Here is a 19663-nt window from a genome sequence, read left to right on the forward strand (position 1 = left end):
CATTGTCTTCATTTTTTAAAATATCACACATATGGCAATGAATCCAACTTGAAAGATTTGTATATACACTACTGACCATTAAAATTGCTACACCACGAAGGTGACGTGCTACAGACGCTAAATTTAACCGACAGGAAGAAGATTCTGTGATATGGAAATGATTAGCTTTTCAGAGCATTCACACAAGTTTGGTGCCGGTGGCGACACCTACAACGTGCTGACATGAGGAAAGTTTCCAACCTATTTCTCATACACAAACAGCAGTTGAGCGGCGCTGCCTGGTGAAACGTTGTTGTGATACCTCGTGTAAGGAGGAGAAATGCGTACCATCACGTTTCCGACTTTAATAAAGGTCGGATTGTAGCCTATCGCGATTGCGATTTATCGTATCGCGACATTGCTGTTCGCGTTGGTCGAGTTCCAATGACTGTTAGCAGAATATGGAATCGGTGGGTTCAGGAGGGTAATACGGAACGCCGTGCTGGATCCAAACGGGCTCGTATCACTAGCAGTCGAGATGACAGGCATCTTATCCGCATGGCTGTAACGGATCGTGCAACCACGTCTCGATCCCTAAGTCAACAGATGGGGACGTTTGCAAGACAACAACCATCTGCGCGAACAGTTCGACGACGTCTGCAGCAGCATGGACTATCAACTCTGAGACCATGGCTGCGGTTACTGTTGACACTGCATCACAGTCAGGAGCGCCTGCGATGCTGTACTCAACGACGAACCTTGGTGCACGAATGGCAAAACGTCATTTTTTCTGATGAATCCAGGTTCTGTTTACAGCATCATGATGGTCGCATCCCTGTTTGGCGACATCGTGGTGAACGCTCATTGGAAGCGTGTATTCGTCATCGCCATACTGGCGTGTCACCCGGCGTGATGGTATGGGGTGCCTTTGTTTACACGTCTCAGTCACCTCTTGTTCGTATTGACGGCACTTTGAACACTGGACGTTACATTTCAGATGTGTTACGACCCGTGGCTCTACCCTTCATTCGATCCCTGCGAAACCCTACATTTACAACCACTTGAAGGTGTGTCGATAGCACTGTATTTATTAGGTTGGTGCATAATATCGTAGCGTTTTTCCATATGGTTAATAAACACAAAGATACAAATAACAGATACGTTAGTCAACAATAATACATACTCCTTCACTGTTATACAACAGTCTGCCAACGCTGAGGTAACTTTTCGAGTCCACGACTGTAGAAATCATATGGTTTTATGGTGAAGATCGCATGGAGCCATATTCAGATCGACTTTTGATTATCACTGGATGTTCTTTGAACGTTGGTCGATAGACCCGAAAAAGTGAAAATCTGAGGGCGCAACTTCTGTATAATGTTCTTTGTCAGTCTAGCAGAATGTGGGCGGGCTTCATCGTGGAACAGCACCATTGCACGGAGTCTGCCTGGTCGTTGCTCTTGGATTGCGTCTGCACAGATGCCTCAGTTCTTTACAACAAATGTCAGCAGTGAGGACCTACATCGGGGAAGCAATTCCTAGTACATCACATTACCGTTGTTCCACCAGATGCATAAGATTATCTTTTGTGAATGCGCATGGGTCTTTGTATGGGGATTTGCTGCTTTGTTTGGGCTCAACCATTCCTTTCTCTGCCTTATGTTAGCACGAAGACACCAATTCTCGTCACCAGTAAAGATTCAGGACAGGAATGCTCAATATCGTTCACGAGCCAGTTGATAACGATCAAGAAGAGATGCACATTTGGCCACCCTTCAAGTTTTGTTGGTTGGTTGGTTTGGGGGATGAAAGGGACCAGACTGCTACGGTCATCGGTCCCTTTGTCCAAGTACTAAAAAACACCCACAGAGAATAAAAAACGTGTAACAGAATAGAGCACAGACGACACAGAACAAGAGAAACTGAGACAAAGACAAGACAAAACGAACTAAAACCACACAGAGTGTGACGGTGGTTGGCCGACCATAGAAATAAAAAAAGGAAAAGCCAACCACTTAGAAACACGTTAAAAAATCAGTTTAAAAGCATAGGCCAAAGGCCAGAATCAACACAAAAAAATAACAGAAAATAGAAACACTCAGATTAAATGATAAAAGCCCCCTGCCCGAATAAAACGTAAAACTAAGTCAGCCATTGCGGAGTCGTCTCTTAAAAGGGCAGGGAGCGTAGCAGGCAGCCTAAATGTCTGCCTGACCACAGCTAAAAGGGGGCAGGCCATCAAAATGTGGGCCACCGTCAAAGCCGCCCCACAGCGACATAGAAGAGGGTCTCCCGGCGCAGTAAGTAACTGTGTGTCAGCCGGGAGTGGCCAATGCGGAGCCGGCAAAGAACTACTGAGTCCCTGCGAGTGGCTCGCAGGGATGACCGCCACACAGCCGTCGTCTCCTTGACAGCACGGAGTTTATTGCGCGTCGTCAGTTCGCGCCATTCATCGGCCCATAGCGCCAAAATTTTGCGGCGGAAGACTGCCCGCAAATCAGTCTCTGGGAGGCCAACATCAAGAGATGATGTACTCGTGGCCTCTTTCGCCAGACGGTCAACATTCTCATTCCCGGGGATCCCAACATGGCCTGGGGTCCAAACAAAGACCACAGAGCGGCCGCAACGGTCAAGAGTAGACAGGGACTCCTGGATAGCCACCACCAGACGGGAACGAGGAAAACACTGGTCGAGAGCTCGTAAACCGCTCAGGGAATCGCTACAGATAACGAAGGACTCACCTGAGCAGGAGCGGATATACTCTAGGGCACGAAAGATGGCGACCAGCTCAGCAGTGTAAACGCTGCAGCCATCCGGCAAGGAACGTTGTTCGGAATGGTCCCCTAGAGTTAGCGCATACCCGACACGACCAGCAACCATCGAACCGTCGGTGTAAACAATGCCAGAGCCCTGATACGTGGCCAGGATGGAATAAAAGCGGCGGCGGAAGGCCTCTGGAGGGACCGAGTCCTTCGAGCCCTGTGCCAAGTCGAGCCGAAGGCAAGGGCGAGGAACACACCACGGGGGTGTACGCAGAGGCGCCCGGAAAGGAGGTGGAACAGGGAAAAACCCAAGCCTGCAGAGAAGCTCTTTGACGCGGACCGCTATTGTACAACCAGAGCGGGGCCGACGTTCTGGCAGACGGACGACCGATCGCGGGAACAGGAGACGATAGTTAGGATGCCCGGGCGAGCTTAGAACATGGGCAGCATAAGCGGCCAGCAAACGTTGGCGTCGGAACCGCAGTGGAGGGACACCTGCCTCCACTAGTAAGCTGTCCACAGGGCTGGTGCGGAAAGCACCAGTGGCAAGGCGTATCCCGCTGTGGAGAATTGGGTCCAGCACCTGCAACGCAGACGGGGATGCTGAGCCATATGCCAGGCACCCATAATCCAGACGGGACTGGATTAACGCCTGGTAGAGCCGTAACAGGGTAGAGCGGTCGGCGCCCCAGCGGGTGTGGCTCAAACATCGCAGTGCATTGAGATGCCGCCAACACGCCTGTTTGAGCTGCCGAATATGAGGCAGCCAAGTCAACCGGGCATCGAAAACCACCCCCAAAAACCTGTGGGTCTCCACCACAGCAAGGAGTTCGTCGGCAAGATAAAGCCGCGGCTGAGGATGGACTGTTCGGCGCCGGCAGAAATGCATAACGCGGGTCTTGGCTGCCGAAAACTGAAACCCATGCGCTACAGCCCAAGACTGCGCCTTACGGATAGCGCCCTGTAGCCGACGTTCAACAGCTGCAATGCCAGTAGAGCTGTAGTAAAGGCAAAAGTCGTCAGCATACAGGGAAGCGGAGACAGAATTTCCCACGGCCGCAGCAAGCCCGTTAATGGCTATTAAAAACAGACAGACAAAACAGAACCCTGTGGCACACCGTTCTCCTGGACGTGGGAGGAACTATACGAGGCCGCGACTTGCACGCGGAAGGTACGACACGACAGAAAATTGCGGATAAAAATCGGCAGAGGACCCCGAAGACCCCATCCATGAAGCGTAGAAAGGATTTGATGACGCCATGTCGTATCGTACGCCTTCCGCATGTCGAAAAAGACAGCGACCAGGTGCTGACGGCGGGCAAACGAAGTACGGATGGCCGACTCCAGGCTCACCAGATTGTCGGTGGCGGAGCGGCCTTTACGGAACTCACCCTGAGACGGAGCCAGAAGGCCCCGAGACTCCAGTACCCAATTCAAGCGCCGGCTCACCATCCGTTCAAGCAACTTGCAAAGAACGTTGGTGAGGCTAATGGGACGGTAGCTGTCCACCTCCAGAGGGTTCTTTCCAGGTTTCAAAACGGGGATGACAATGCCTTCCCGCCATTGCGACGGAAACTCCCCCTCGACCCAAAGACGGTTGTAAAGATCGAGAAGGCGCCGCTGACAGTCCACTGAAAGGTGTTTCAGCATCTGACAGTGGATGCCATCTGGCCCAGAAGCGGTATCAGGGCAAGCAGCTAGGGCACTGCGAAATTCCCACTCACTAAATGGAGCATTGTAAGATTCTAGGTGGTTGGTGCGAAACGAAAGGCTCCGACATTCCATCCGCTCTTTAATGGAGCGGAAGGCCTGGGGGTAATTCGCAGAAGCGGAACTCATAGCAAAATGCTCTGCTAAGTGGTTTGCAATGACGTCGGAGTCAGTACAAACTGCTCCATTCAGTGAGAGCGCAGGGACGCTGACAGGTGGCCGATAGCCGTAGACGCGTCGAATCTTGGCCCAGACCTGCGATGGAGTGACATGGAGGCCAATGGTGGACACATACCGCTCCCAGCACTCCTTCTTGCCTTGGCGGATAAGGAGGCGGGCCCGCGCACGCAGCCGTTTGAAGGCGATAAGGTGGTCTATGGAGGGATGTCGCTTGTGACGCTGGAGCGCCCGCCGGCGATCTTTAATCGCTTCAGCGATCTCAGGCGACCACCAAGGCACAGCCTTCCGCCGAGGGGACCCAGAAGAACGGGGAATGGCAGATTCGGCGGCAGTAACGATGCCGGTGGTGACCGATTGAACCACCGCATCAATGTCATCAGTAGAGAGAGGCTCAAAAGCGGCAGTGGAGGAGAACAAGTCCCAGTCAGCCTTATTCATAGCCCATCTGCTAGGGCGCCCAGAAGAGTGGCGCTGTGGTAGTGACAAAAAGACCGGAAAGTGGTCACTACCACACAGGTCGTCATGCACACTCCATTGGACAGACGGTAAGAGGCTATGGCTACAGATTGAAAGGTCAATGGCGGAGTAGGTGCCATGCGCCACACTGAAGTGTGTGAAGGCACCATCATTTAACAGCGAGAGATCGAGCTGCGACAATAAACGCTCAACGATGGCGCCTCGACCTGTTGCCACTGACCCACCCCACAGAGGGTTATGGGCGTTGAAGTCGCCCAATAGCAAGAAAGGTGGCGGCAATTGGGCGACCAGTGCAGCCAGGACATGCTGCGAGACATCACCATCCGGTGGAATGTAAAGACTGCAGACGGTAACAGCCTGTGGCGTCCACACGCGTACAGCGACAGCCTCTAAAGGCGTCTGGAGAGGGACAGACTCGCTGTGTAGAGTGTGAAGGACATATATGCAGACGCCACCAGACACCCTTTTATAAGCTGCTCGGTTCTTATAATAACCCCGATAGCCACGGAGGGCGGGGGTTCGCATTGCTGGAAACCAAGTTTCCTGGAGAGCAATGCAGAAGAAAGGGTGAAGGCTGATAAGTTGGCGGAGCTCAGCTAGATGGTGGAAGAAACCGCTGCAGTTCCACTGGAGGATGGTATTGGCCATGGCTGGGAAAGGCGTGACGGGACTGGGAAGGCAGATTACGCCGCCGGGTCACCTGCTGTCTCCGATGGAGCACCCGCGCTAGTGCTATTCATGGCGTCTGAGGGACCGCCGAGATCGAGGTCCTCAGCGGACGCCAGAATCTCCACCTCGTCCTCAGACGCAGAGCTGGAAGGTTGCGGTGGGGTGGCTGCCACCGCGAGTTCCTTGGGCTTAGAGCTCTTCTTCTTTGGTTTCTCACGCTGCTCCTTGGGTTTGACTGGCTGGGAGGGCTTCACCGATTCAGTCTCTGGGACTGAGGAGGATCGTGAAGCCCTTCGACCAGCTGATTGTGGGCACTTACGCCACTGGCGGTCGTCAGCCTTCCCGCTGGTGGAAGCCTGGGAAGGGAGGGACCCAAGGGACCCCTTGCGAGCGTGAGAAGCCGAAGAAGTTGGACACTTCTCCGGCTTAGAAGCAGGGACGGACGTCCCTGATGGGGGGGGATGGCGTTGCCCCTGAGGTAGGTGGCGCAGGAGCAACCCGGTGGGTAGAGCCCCCCACTGGCAAGGGGGCAGGAGGAGTTGTACCACTCAGCGATCCGGCCGGAAGTCGCGAAACTGATGGGGCGAGCACAGGTGTTGTAGCAGCGGCATAGGAAGATGTCATTCTCACTGGATGTAATCAGTCGTATTTCCTTTTGGCCTCAGTATAAGTCAGTCGGTCCAGGGTCTTACATTCCATGATTTTGCGCTCTTTCTGGAATATTCTGCAGTCTGGCGAGCAAGGTGAATGGTGCTCCCCGCAGTTGACGCAGATGGGAGGCGGGGCACATGGAGTATCGGGATGAGATGGGCGTCCGCAATCTCGACATGTGAGGCTGGAAGTGCATCGGGAAGACATATGGCCGAACTTCCAGCACTTGAAGCACCGCATCGGGGGAGGGATATAGGGCTTGACGTCACATCGGTAGACCATCACCTTGACCTTTTCCGGTAATGTATCACCCTCGAAGGCCAAGATGAAGGCACCGGTAGCAACCTGATTGTCCCTCGGACCCCGATGAACGCGCCGGACGAAATGAACACCCCTACGTTCTAAGTTGGCGCGCAGCTCGTCATCAGACTGCAAAAGGAGGTCCCTATGGAAAATAACACCCTGGACCATATTTAAACTCTTATGCGGTGTGATCGTAACAGCAACATCCCCCAACTTGTCACAAGCAAGTAACCGCCGTGACTGGGCAGAGGATGCCGTTTGTATCAGGACCGATCCAGGGCGCATTTTTGACGAACCCTCCACCTCCCCAAACTTGTCCTCTAAATGCTCGACGAAGAACTGAGGCTTTGTGGAGAGAAAAGACTCCCCATCAGCTCTCGTACAAACTAAGAATCGGGGCGAATAGTTGCTACTGCCATCCTGAGATTTATGTTCCTCCCACGGCGTGGCCAGAGAGGGGAACGTTTTCGGATTGTACTTTTCAGCATTAAATTGAGCCCGAGAACGCTTAGAGACTGCTGGCGGCTGGCCGCCAGCGAGAGATGATGTACCACGCTTCATTGCGGGTCATCCGCCCTGATGCCACCTACTCCGACCAAGGGCCCTCCCCACGGGCGCCACCCAGCCGCAGCAATAGCCACCTGGCAGGATGGCCATTGCCGGGAGTCCCGATGCCCCAGGGAGATGGGCATCTACTCCTTGGCATACGTGGGGAGTTTACGGCGCAGGCATCAGTAGAGCGATCCCTGTGTTGTCAGGGGGCTACAACCAAGAGGGTACATGGCGGCCCCACCACAACGGACTGGCTACCGTGCTGGATCTTAGGTGCAAAACTGTCCAAGGTCGTCGTCGCAGTGAAAAGAAACACTGCAGAGTGCAGCGTGGTAATCGCCCAAGAGATCGAAAACGAGCGGGACACCATTGCAACGACGAGAAATCCGGCTAAAGGTCTCAATGCACGACGGATACAGTGCACCATGTAAGGCGCCCTTCCCCAATTGGCTCGCTCTTCGGAATAATTTAGAAAGATGGAGGTCAAACCCGAGAGGGGACCATCACATAAGGCCGAAAAATTTGAGACTCCTTTTAGTCGCCTCTTACGACAGGCAGGAATACCGCGGGCCTATTCTAGCCCCCGAACCCGCAGGGGGGTTCAAGTTTTGTGCTTTCGACTTAGAGCATACGGTACCCTATTTTAGAACCTCCCTCAATGCACGCAAATGTCACACGGTTGTGGAATGATCACATTTCATCACATTTGACAGTTCTCGACTAGAATGATTTGGATCATTGTGGGTTAATGCGTTTAAACAATCTTCATCAAAACCCCGAACGTCTTCCTGAACGTGTAGAGTCACCAATGTCAAAGCGATCTTTCTTAAAACGAAGAAACTATTTTCTTGCCGAGCTCTGTCCAATCGCATTATCCTCATACACTGAGGAAATGGTTCTGGAGGCCTCCGCTGCTGACACCCCTCTATTGAACTCAAACAGAAGAATATGTCGGAAATGTTCCGATTTCTCCACTTGGTACTCCATATCCTAGGGTCCACGCCTCTCCTCACTATCTTTAAATGTCAAAATGATAATATGTGAACTGAAGTAGCAACAATGATCTACAAATACAAAATGACAACGACAAATAAATCCCACAGCAACATACAAAACAAAAACGCTACAAACTTAATGCGCCAGCATGATAAATGTTGTTAAGAATTTATGCCCACGTAACAATGTCTAGCCACTTTCCACTCCCACCGTTTTCTGTACCACACAACAGATCCTGACTGCGGTACAACATACTTGAAATACAGTGTTACGTTTTATTGCAATGTTTTTGTTATGCCTTGGTGATTCATAGGGCGATTGCGTACTTATAACGAAAAGAAATTAATATCTTCAAAAACTGCCGTCTTATACTGTTTAGAACAGAAATGTAAGTCTTGAACGAAGTGGTATATGTATCTCTAGCTTGACTAAGCTCATATCTCATCCAAAAATAAACTACATGTGCGACCGCACTATCGGATGAATGGAGCGGTAGCGGTGGTAACAAGACACGCGACCAGCGAGCGTGACTCAACCCAGCACCTCTTACCGGTTAAGCCGTTAGAAGTACTCATTCTCCGGCGTTCTTACAGACAGGGTCCCATGGTGTAATGGTTAGCACTCTGGACTTTGAATCCAGCGATCCGAGTTCAAATCTCGGTGGGACCTAAAATTTTAAATGAAAGTTTTCGATGTACGACGATTGCTGTATGATGCAAATGTGTTCTGCAGGAAGAACATGTCGCAGATTAGTTGCAATCAGTTCGCGAGAAGGATGAAAGCAATAAGCGGAAAAGCTGATTCATCGCTTGAGCGGTAGCAAAATACGATACAGCAAATCTGTGTAGCTGCTGACCTTTGACTGAGAGGCGATTATATGTTTACAGTATTTCAGGCATGAGACACGGATAACCTAAGATGAACTGCAGCTTGGCAGTCCAGGAAAGATCAATTGATGGACGAGAAAGAACTTTATCCAACTGCTTCGCTTCAAGTTGAGAATTTCACATTAATCTAGACTCCTAAACTTATTGCATTTCAACAGTATAACGTGTTCGTTGACACGGAATTATTTTGGGGAATATAACGTTAGATGGAGAGATCTTATGTATCAGTACTGAAAAATCATATCTGTTTGCATCTGGCGCGTGACATCATTTCAAACAGTTAGCGTTCGTTATTAACTGTTGTTCATAGTTGTTCAGTTAGTGCGAAAGACATTTTTACTTAACGCTGATGAACTGTTCTTCATAGCAGAAATATCTTACGAAAAGAGATGAGGAATGTAGCACACGAAGAGCATACAGCTTTTCTATTTTACCCTTTATAATCAGCAATAAAACGCAAAGTTGCGACTTCTCTGTTTTTGTAATTCGATAATTTTTACGGCACAATTAGTTAGAATAGCGGAAGACACGTGTTCTGTGGGTAGCACTGCCTCGTAGAAGCACTAAATTTGTGCGAAACAGTCTGTGTTCATCTGAGAAAAGATGGATGGAGTAGTGGAAATAGAAAGTGGAGTGCAGGAAGAAATGTAATAAGCAAATGATGAAAATATTGAGGAAGGTATGCCTCGGAACAAAAGGGCTTCCTTCATTTTGCACACGATCGCTCAGGTCTACGTCGCGCAGCTAGATAATGCCATAGAATAATGGAGAAGCATTAATACTAAACTGTTGTATCAGCTTTAGTTCTTCCCAGTATTTTGAGTTAGGCAAACACGACAATAACTCTGGAATCTTTTTATTAACGAAATAAAAGTACAATAATGTACTGTTATTTTACGAGTGCAGTAAATGCAGTAAATGAAGCAGGCAAAAAGGAATACAAACATCTCAAAAATGAGATCGACAGGAAATGGAAAATAGCTAAGCAGGAATGGCTAGAGGACAAATGTAAGGATGTAGAGGCTTATCTCACAAGGGGTAAGGCAGACACTGCCTACAGGAAAATTAAAGAGATCTTTGGAGAAAAGAGAACCACTTGCATGAATATCAAGATCTCAGATGGAAACCCAGTTCTAAGCAAAGAAGGGAAAGAAGAAGGGTGGAAGGAGTATATAGAGGGTCTATACAAGGGCGATGTTCTTAAGGATAATATTATAGAAATGGAAGAGAATGTAGATGAAACAAGGCTCCGGGAGTAGACAACATTCCATTATAACTAATGACGGCCTTGGGAGAGCCAGTCCTGACAAAACTCTACAATCTGGTGAGCAAGATGTATGAGACAGGCGAAATACCCTCAGACTTCAAGAAGAATATAATAATTGTTGACAGACTTGAAAATTACCGAACTATCAGTTTAATAAGCCACTGCTGCAAAATACTAACACGAATTCTTTACAGACGAATGGAAAAACTGGTAGAAGCCGACCTCGGGGGAGATCGGTTTGGATTCCGTAGAAATGTTGGAACACGTGAGGCAATACTGACCCTACGACGTATCTTAGAAAATAGATTGAGGAAGTGCAAACCTACGTTTCTAGCATTTGTAGACTTAGAGAAAGCTTTTGACAATGTTGACTGGAATATTCTCTTTCAAATTATAAAGGTGGCAGGGGTAAAATACAGGGAGCGAAAGGCTATTTACAATTTGTACAGAAACCAGATGGCAGTTATAAGAGTCGAGGGGCACGAAAGGGAAGCAGTGGTTGGGAAGGGAGTGAGACAGGGTTGTAGCTTATCCCCGATGTTATTCAGTCTGTATATTGAGCCAGCAGTGAAGGAAACAAAAGAAAAATTTGGAGTAGGAATTAAAACCCATGGAGAAGAAATAAAAAGTTTGAGGTTCGTCGATGACATTGTAATTCTGTCAGAGACAGAAAAGGACCTGGAAGAGCAGCTGAACGGAACGGACAGTGTCTTGAAAGGAGGATATAAGATGAACATCAACAAAAGCAAAACGAGGATATTGGAATGTAGCGAATTAAGTCGGGTGATGCTGAGGGAATTAGATTAGGAAATGAGACACTTAAAGTAGTAAAGGAGTTTTGCTGTTTGGGGAGCAAAATAACTGATGATGGTCGAAGTAGAGAGGATATAAAATGTAGACTGGCAATGGGAAGGAAATCGTTTCTGAAGAAGAGAAATTTGTTAACATCGAGTATAGATTTAAGTGTCAGAAAGTCGTTTCTGAAAGTATTAGTATGGAGTGTAGCCATGTATGGAAGTGAAACATGGACGATAAATAGATTGGACAAGAAGAGAATAGAAGCTTTCGAAATGTGGTGCTACAGAAGAATGCTGAAGATTAGATGGGTAGATCACATAACTAATGAGGAGATATTGAATAGAATTTCAGAGAAGAGAAATTTGTGGCACAATTTGACTAGAAGAAGGGATCGGTTGGTAGGGCATATTCTAAGGCATCAAGGGATCACCAATTTAGTAGCGTGGCGGGTAAAAATCGCAGGGGGAAACCAAGACATGAATACCTTAAGCAGATTCAGAAGGATGTAGGTTGCAGTAGGTGCTGGGAGATGAAAAACCTTGCACAGGATAGAGTAGCATTGAGAGCTGCATCAAACCAGTCTCAGGACTGAAGACCACAAGAACAACAATTTATGAGTGTATACTTTTGAAGGTTTTGTTTTGGATGATACTTTTTCAGTAATTTCAAGATCGACTGCAATTGTTCCTAAAGTAAAGTTTGTTATAATGGTTTGCTAGGAACAATACAAACGTTTGTAGTTTGTAGCAGAAGTGTTAATTATTTCCAGTGGGAAGGTGTAACTACACTCCTGGAAATGGAAAAAAGAACACATTGACACCGGTGTGTCAGACCCACCATACTTGCTCCGGACACTGCGAGAGGGCTGTACAAGCAATGATCACACGCACGGCACAGCGGACACACCAGGAACCGCGGTGTTGGCCGTCGAATGGCGCTAGCTGCGCAGCATTTGTGCACCGCCGCCGTCAGTGGCAGCCAGTTTGCCGTGGCATACGGAGCTCCATCGCAGTCTTTAACACTGGTAGCATGCCGCGACAGCGTGGACGTGAACCGTATGTGCAGTTGACGGACTTTGAGCGAGGGCGTATAGTGGGCATGCGGGAGGCCGGGTGGACGTACCGCCGAATTGCTCAACACGTGGGGCGTGAGGTCTCCACAGTACATCGATGTTGTCGCCAGTGGTCGGCGGAAGGTGCACGTGCCCGTCGACCTGGGACCGGACCGCAGCGACGCACGGATGCACGCCAAGACCGTAGGATCCTACGCAGTGCCGTAGGGGACCGCACCGCCACTTCCCAGCAAATTAGGGACACTGTTGCTCCTGGGGTATCGGCGAGGACCATTCGCAACCGTCTCCATGAAGCTGGGCTACGGTCCCGCACACCGTTAGGCCGTCTTCCGCTCACGCCCCAACATCGTGCAGCCCGCCTCCAGTGGTGTCGCGACAGGCGTGAATGGAGGGACGAACGGAGACGTGTCGTCTTCGGCGATGAGAGTCGCTTCTGCCTTGGTGCCAATGATGGTCGTGTGCGTGCTTGGCGCCGTGCAGGTGAGCGCCACAATCAGGACTGCATACGACCGAGGCACACAGGGCCAACACCCGGCATCATGGTGTGGGGAGCGATCTCCTACACTGGCCGTACACCACTGGTGATCGTCGAGGGGACACTGAATAGTGCACGGTACATCCAAACCGTCATCGAACCCATCGTTCTACCATTCCTAGACCGGCAAGGGAACTTGCTGTTCCAACAGGACAATGCACGTCCGCATGTATCCCGTGCCACCCAACGTGCTCTAGAAGGTGTAAGTCAACTACCCTGGCCAGCAAGATCTCCGGATCTGTCCCCCATTGAGCATGTTTGGGACTGGATGAAGCGTCGTCTCACGCGGTCTGCACGTCCAGCACGAACGCTGGTCCAACTGAGGCGCCAGGTGGAAATGGCATGGCAAGCCGTTCCACAGGACTACATCCAGCATCTCTACGATCGTCTCCATGGGAGAATAGCAGCCTGCATTGCTGCGAAAGGTGGATATACACTGTACTAGTGCCGACATTGTGCATGCTCTGTTGCCTGTGTCTATGTGCCTGTGGTTCTGTCAGTGTGATCATGTGATGTATCTGACCCCAGGAATGTGTCAATAAAGTTTCCCCTTCCTGGGACAATGAATTCACGGTGTTCTTATTTCAATTTCCAGGAGTGTATTAGCGGTTCTTTCTTAATGTCTGTCAATATGAGGACGTTTATAATTTAATCAAATTCGAAGGGCTGCAAGGTGTGGAATTTTTTATCTGTTTAGTTACAGATTAGGGCTGTAACTAGTTATTACATTCCACAAAATCATGACACTAAGAGATACAACAACTTGGTGTAGAGAACTGGTTTCAAGTCTCAAAGGCGAAATTGAGGACGTTAGGAAGAATGAATTATCATTCAATAGTTACAAAGACTGCAATCTGAGGAGAACGAAGAATGCTTTTCGTACAAGAGAGGTATTTGTGTTGACCTTACTGCCAGAGAAATCGAGCGTGTATCTCCCACACCGCCGACGCTTCTGATAGAACAGTTGGTCGCAGTAACCTTTGTAAGTTCATTGCGAGAACGCTTGACAACAACAGAAGACGAACTAGCACAGAGGAAAGACTTTCAGACAGTAAAACATTGCTATCCTCCGTCCTCGACATTTCCGTAGAATCGCGTGAAGTCGCACTTGGCGACCGTGGCGGAAGGTCACGCTGATGGTCGTGTGCGGTGCACGCGAGACAAACTGCGCGAAGCTCTGCTCCGCAGACACATTCGTACAAGTCTATCGCAGGACCTGCATTAATTCTGTGCTCTGCTGCACTACTGAAAATCGGTCCAAATATGGGTCATGAGCCTCGCTTCGATCAATAAGACAGGGATAGTTTTCTCACCACCCTAAAGTCTATAATGAAAGCTCTGCTGTTGTAGACTCACACTGCGCAACCCATTTAACCCATTTAAAAGCAGCACTATTTCGAAACGCCGCAACTGTCCCCACTGCAACGCAGAAGTTTCAAATTTGGTTCAAAGCTGCAAAAGCCTGACGACCTGCGACGTCACCCTAGGGCTCGGCGATGCTTCCAAACAGTAAGGCGTTGTCACACTCGAAAAAAGGCCAGAGTTCAAGAATACACATGACGTGTAAGGTGGGTTAAAAATGTCACATTGACACCAAATTTCATTACAACTGTACTCAAATCCACGGTAGACGTCTCACAATATGGGAAAGTCGTCACACCCTCTCTTACACACATTTCACTCCTTCTCTGACGCCTCTGCGATGGGAGTCACAATCGCAAAGCCCACAGTTGAAATCACGCGGCTTGCTTGTGGGCCGCCACTTATAATCGACACGAATTAGTCTCAGGATGTGGTACAGTGGGTGGCAATGAAACTCTTTTTTCCATGGCGCGTTGATTATCATACATTGCACGGTCGAAAAAGAGTTCGCAGTATGACGAGCAACAGAGCGACGTACTTGACAAACTTTGACGCTCCCGATATCCCTCTGACGACTCGGTCGTTGTCTTCGGACATTGTGGAGCTGCGCCACCACTCTTACAAGAGGAGAATACAATCGCCGCGCCTGCCAGCCTCGGACGCTCAGTATTCGGTCAGTATCGGGATAGTATACGGACAGGCCTAGCAGAGAATGCTACGATAGCAGTTATTAGTGATCCACAAACTGTGTGTCAAACTTGCATGAACATTGTATATAACAAAAGAATCGGATTTATGTTGCATGTCGCCCATCGCTTGCGACACCATTGTAAAGCCCAAGTTAAGTATTCTCAACCTTCTTATTTGTAATAAAAACTGTTAATGTTATTTGCTTGAATCGTTGTATAGCATTCTAAGAATGAAGCACCCTTTAGGCACCCTATACGCGACGAGTGGGCAGGACTCCACGTGACCCATGCATCAAGAAATGACGAAGGGTCCCTCTAAGACCCCTGAGTTCGGCAACACCCGCGCTGCCACCTGCCTGCCTTTGTTGAGCACTTTAAAAATGTTGTTCTACAAAGACAATCCGTGACGAAGTCCCAGGCAAACGCAAGCAGGCTACACTGCTGCTCTAGCGCCTGCCAGCAGGCATGGCGAATCAGAGGGGTGTCAAGGTGTTGCCTGTTTGCAAGGGCCCGAGACTGCATCAGAGGTTGTCTCTGTACAGATGCATTTTTTAAAATGCTCAACAAACGGGAAGCTGGCACCAAGGGTGTTGCCGAGCCGAAGGGTCTTAGGGGACCCTTTGTCGCTTTGTTCGTGCATATGTCAATGTCACACCCCTCCATGATAACGCCACACGGGGATAAAGCGCAACCACCCTTTGCTGCCTTGGATCACGTTCAAATTTCGTCGAATGGTTCTAACCGGTTCCATCGCATACACCAGAGGAAAACTTGAAAGAAGATTATTGTTAATGAAGTAAAAGATCCACGCAGTGGACACCAAATGAAAAAGCTACTCCTTATGTTTCTAATCTAGACTGCCATAAAAATACAAAGGAACTGTTAATCAGAACTCAGGGAGAAGTTGTAGTTTAATTAACAATCGAATTATTTATCTTAAACAAGACAAGACAACAAAATTATTAAAGAAACACCATACAAAAAATATTTATTTAAGAAAAGCCTTACTAAAATTGGAACTATGGTGGACAAAGTGATCTGCTGGGGATCGACACACCACACTAACCAGAATACTACTCGCTCTGTCTCACTTCATACAAGTGAATCCAGGTTATGGCATCATACCACCCCACCACCAAGCATCTTTATTCTACCATACAAAAAAAGGAAAAATATGGTTCGAAAGAACAGGGTGCTGAGAAATAGATATTATAGCACTACGTCGCAGCAGCGAATACTTTACCATCCTACTGCTCAATGCGCCACACTGCGATGCGTTCGGCGACTGAAGATATGGACGGCGGCAATCTGTTATTAAACGCGCGTTCCCGAAAAATGCAAGTACGCGGTCTTGCGTTCGGTTAATTCAGAATGCAGGTACTTCTCTAAGAGCCTCTGAAACCGCGACGGATTCCAGTGTGCAGGTGGACCCGTTTGATGGTCTGCCAAACCAGTTTGACTCCGTGCCACGACTGTGAGTGTCAGAATACGTCCAATGTTTATACGGCCGACTCAAGACAAATAAGTACACCCACGCATCACTCGTTGTGACCGTGCTGATATAAGCAGCACCTCTGATGGTTCAGAAGGTGACTGGTCCAGGCTCTAAGTCGCACCCTAGAAAAGGACACAAGTCTCACCGTTTAGGTAGAGACCTGCAGTTCTTTACTAGAGAAGCGCCAGTACAAGAGACTTGCACCAGAGTGACGATCTCCCTTTCTCAGTGTTGCCTCCTCAGCTAGGTTCCAAAAGCACATTTCTCTTTTTTGACATCCCCCAATTTCTCATAAGCCAATAACGAGCTGGAGCCCGGCATTCTAATCTCGGTGAATGGTCTTTGCACTGCAAACTGATTTGACCATTCAGAGATTTAAAGTTAATTGGCAGAAAACAGAAAAAATTCTGCTTTGCAGCCCCTTTCCCACACATTTGCCATGTCTTTTGCTAACACAATACAGGGTGGAAGCACAGCCCTCCATAAACAGCTAATTATCTCCCCTGTTGCGTCCATTTCAAAGTTTGCAAAGAACAGCCATAAACTCACATTGACAAAAGATGTTTTGAAACAGAGTCTGCACGTCTGGGCGCCAGTTTTCCTGTCCCACGGACATTTGCAGAACGTTTACATTTCTTTTGGTGGCTTGCTCCCTAACAAGGCCTACAATGTGCTGCCGGCGACTTTTCGGCGCTACGCCGTATACTTGGACGTTTGGCACCAAAGCTTAATGTGTTTCTGCACAATACGACCGTGGCATGGCCTGTCTGGGAATGTCTCCTCAACGTTATCTAGAAAAAAACGCGCTTTGTCGCCCCACCAACGCCGTGCTTTTACTGCAGTCGTTTAAGTCGGCACCCTGTTCCTTTGAACGCAGGTAAAGCTTACCGTATTTCTTACCCAAGAGCACGCAAACAATACCATAAACTACTGCCCACCATTTCATCACAATGTATGAAGTCAAATCGCCATAGATCGTATTCCCTACACTGAATCAGAAGTGAGCTTGCTCTGCAATCTCTCAAACTAGTGGTTGCAAAGCACTAGAAAGGGATACAATAACTTGGATTGCGGTCGCTGGCCACGGCGTCCTTAAAGAAGGGCTGAATCGTCCGGAGTGTCAGCAGTGCCAAAGGTTGTCAAGAATATCATCACATTGTTCATCGCAGTGTGAACTGCCTTTCTCGACCGCGAAGTGTGTGGGAACCAACGTCCCAAGTAGAGGGGTGGTCTCATTGACACCAGCTACGTCACCTCCTAACGTCTATTCATGTCGATGCTGAGCGGTGGTGCGTCTGAAATGTTTTCCTTCGGCACTCGTAAGGATACTGCGTGATTTGAACGTTCAGAGTCGCGGTTCTAACCTCCATCGTAGAAGCGCCAAAAGAAGGTGTGCAATTTGGGTAAGTGGCGAGGGGTCGTGACGACCTTCCCATTATGTGATACGTCCACTGTGGCATCTGGCAGAATTGTGATGAAAATTGGTGTCAACGTGACATCATTAAGCTACCTTACACCTCACATGGACTTCTGACTTCTGGCCTTTTCTTCGCACTTGTCGACAGCTTGCAGTTTGAAGCGCCGCCGAGTCTGTGGGTGACGTTGCAGAACGCCACGCTTTTGCACCGTTACAGTGAAAGGTTGGAGGAACATTTGAGCCAAATTTCAAACGTCTACGTTGCAGTGGGAGATAATTACAGGAATTCTTAAAAGTGTTCCCTTATTCCTGTTGAGCAATTTATTTCAAAAGAGAAAAAAAAAATGGATCAAATAGCTCTGAGCACTATGGGACTTAACTTCTGAGGTCATCAGCCCCCTAGAACTTAGGAGACTAACCTAAGGACATCACACACATCCATGGCTGAGGCAGGATTCGAACCTGCGACCGTAGCGGTCGCGCGGTTCCACAATGTAGCGCCTAGAACCGCTCGGCCACCACGACCGGCTTCAAAAGAGAGCTTAAACAGCGTAAGGGCCAAAGCTAGATGCATTTTGAGTGATTATTAAAAAGGGGCGATCTGCTGTTTAAATGCATAGTTAAGTAGTCATCTTTCATTTAATACACCGATGGCGACTGCGCTAGTACGATATTTGCACAGATGAGTTTGTATACAGTTGTTTACATTTCGGTATCCGACAATCGGTATGTAGTAGCGTAAATTTCAAACTACATGTGCACAATACAAATTATTTCTTCAATCCAATCTTATTAAAATTATTTTTGACAGAATTAGGTAACATTTGTACATTACAAAATTTGCGATAAATTATACTTTGAAAAAAGACAGTGTCATTTTTAAATGTAAATTTACTATAAAAATATTGTTCAGATTATACAGCAACTGCCGGCCGCGGTAGTCTAGCGGTTCTAGGCGCTCAGTCCGGAGCCGCGCGACTGCTACGGTCGCAGGTTCGAATCCTGCCTCGGGCATGGATGTGTGTGATGTCCTTAGGTTAGTTAGGTTTAAGTAGTTCTAAGTTCTAGGGGACTGATGACCATAGATGTTAAGTCCCATAGTGCTCAGAGCCATTTGAACCATTTTTATACAGCAACTGACAGAAATTTATCACATTGGTAACTGTATGCGAAATGGTATTGTGATGAAAATTTGTGCCATTGTGACATCATTAACCTACCTTATACATCACATGGACGTCTGAGCTCTGGCCTTACTTTTTTTAATCATACTTTTTTTAATACAAGATATTGTAGCGCTCATGGTACAATTCGATATGGTGCCTCACACATAATCAAAATTACATCCATAACCAAAATCACTGAAATATATGTACGATATGGCAATGAATATGACCCTTCTTGCATAGTCATTGTATGACAAACTTTTAGGTTTACATAAAAGTCATCGTCATACCACACAAAATAAACTGTAAATAAATCATATATGCAAATGATGCGGTGTTCGAAGTACACTAATTAGAATGTTCGTTTAAGAAATGTTTGTAAAGCCAATATAATGCGGTGAACAATCCACCAGACTAATATAGCAGCAGTCATATTACATTCAATAAATCTAAGTTAGCATAGAATCATTGTGTAAGAAGAGTCGTGTTCATTGCCATATCGTGCCTACAGCGTGGTCCATTGATCGTGACCGGGCCAAAATCTCACGAAATAAGCGTCAACGAAAAAACTACAAAGAACGAAACTAGTCTAGCTTGAAGGGGGAAACCAGATGGCGCTATGGTTGGCCCGCTAGATGGCGCTGCCATAGGTCAAACGGATATCAACCCCCATTTTTATTACATATTCGTGTAGTA

The 19663-nt window shown here is 48.1% G+C and overlaps 1 non-coding gene across 1 annotated transcript; it reads left to right on the forward strand.

The window, feature by feature from the left end:
- Positions 1–8876: 8876 nt before the first annotated feature.
- On the forward strand, positions 8877–8948 carry Trnaq-uug (transfer RNA glutamine (anticodon UUG)). The gene has a single exon. It is a non-coding gene; the product is annotated as a tRNA-Gln (tRNA).
- Positions 8949–19663: the final 10715 nt, after the last annotated feature.

The sequence above is a fragment of the Schistocerca nitens genome, chromosome 2 (assembly GCF_023898315.1).
Source record: "Schistocerca nitens isolate TAMUIC-IGC-003100 chromosome 2, iqSchNite1.1, whole genome shotgun sequence".
Lineage (NCBI taxonomy): Eukaryota > Metazoa > Arthropoda > Insecta > Orthoptera > Acrididae > Schistocerca > Schistocerca nitens.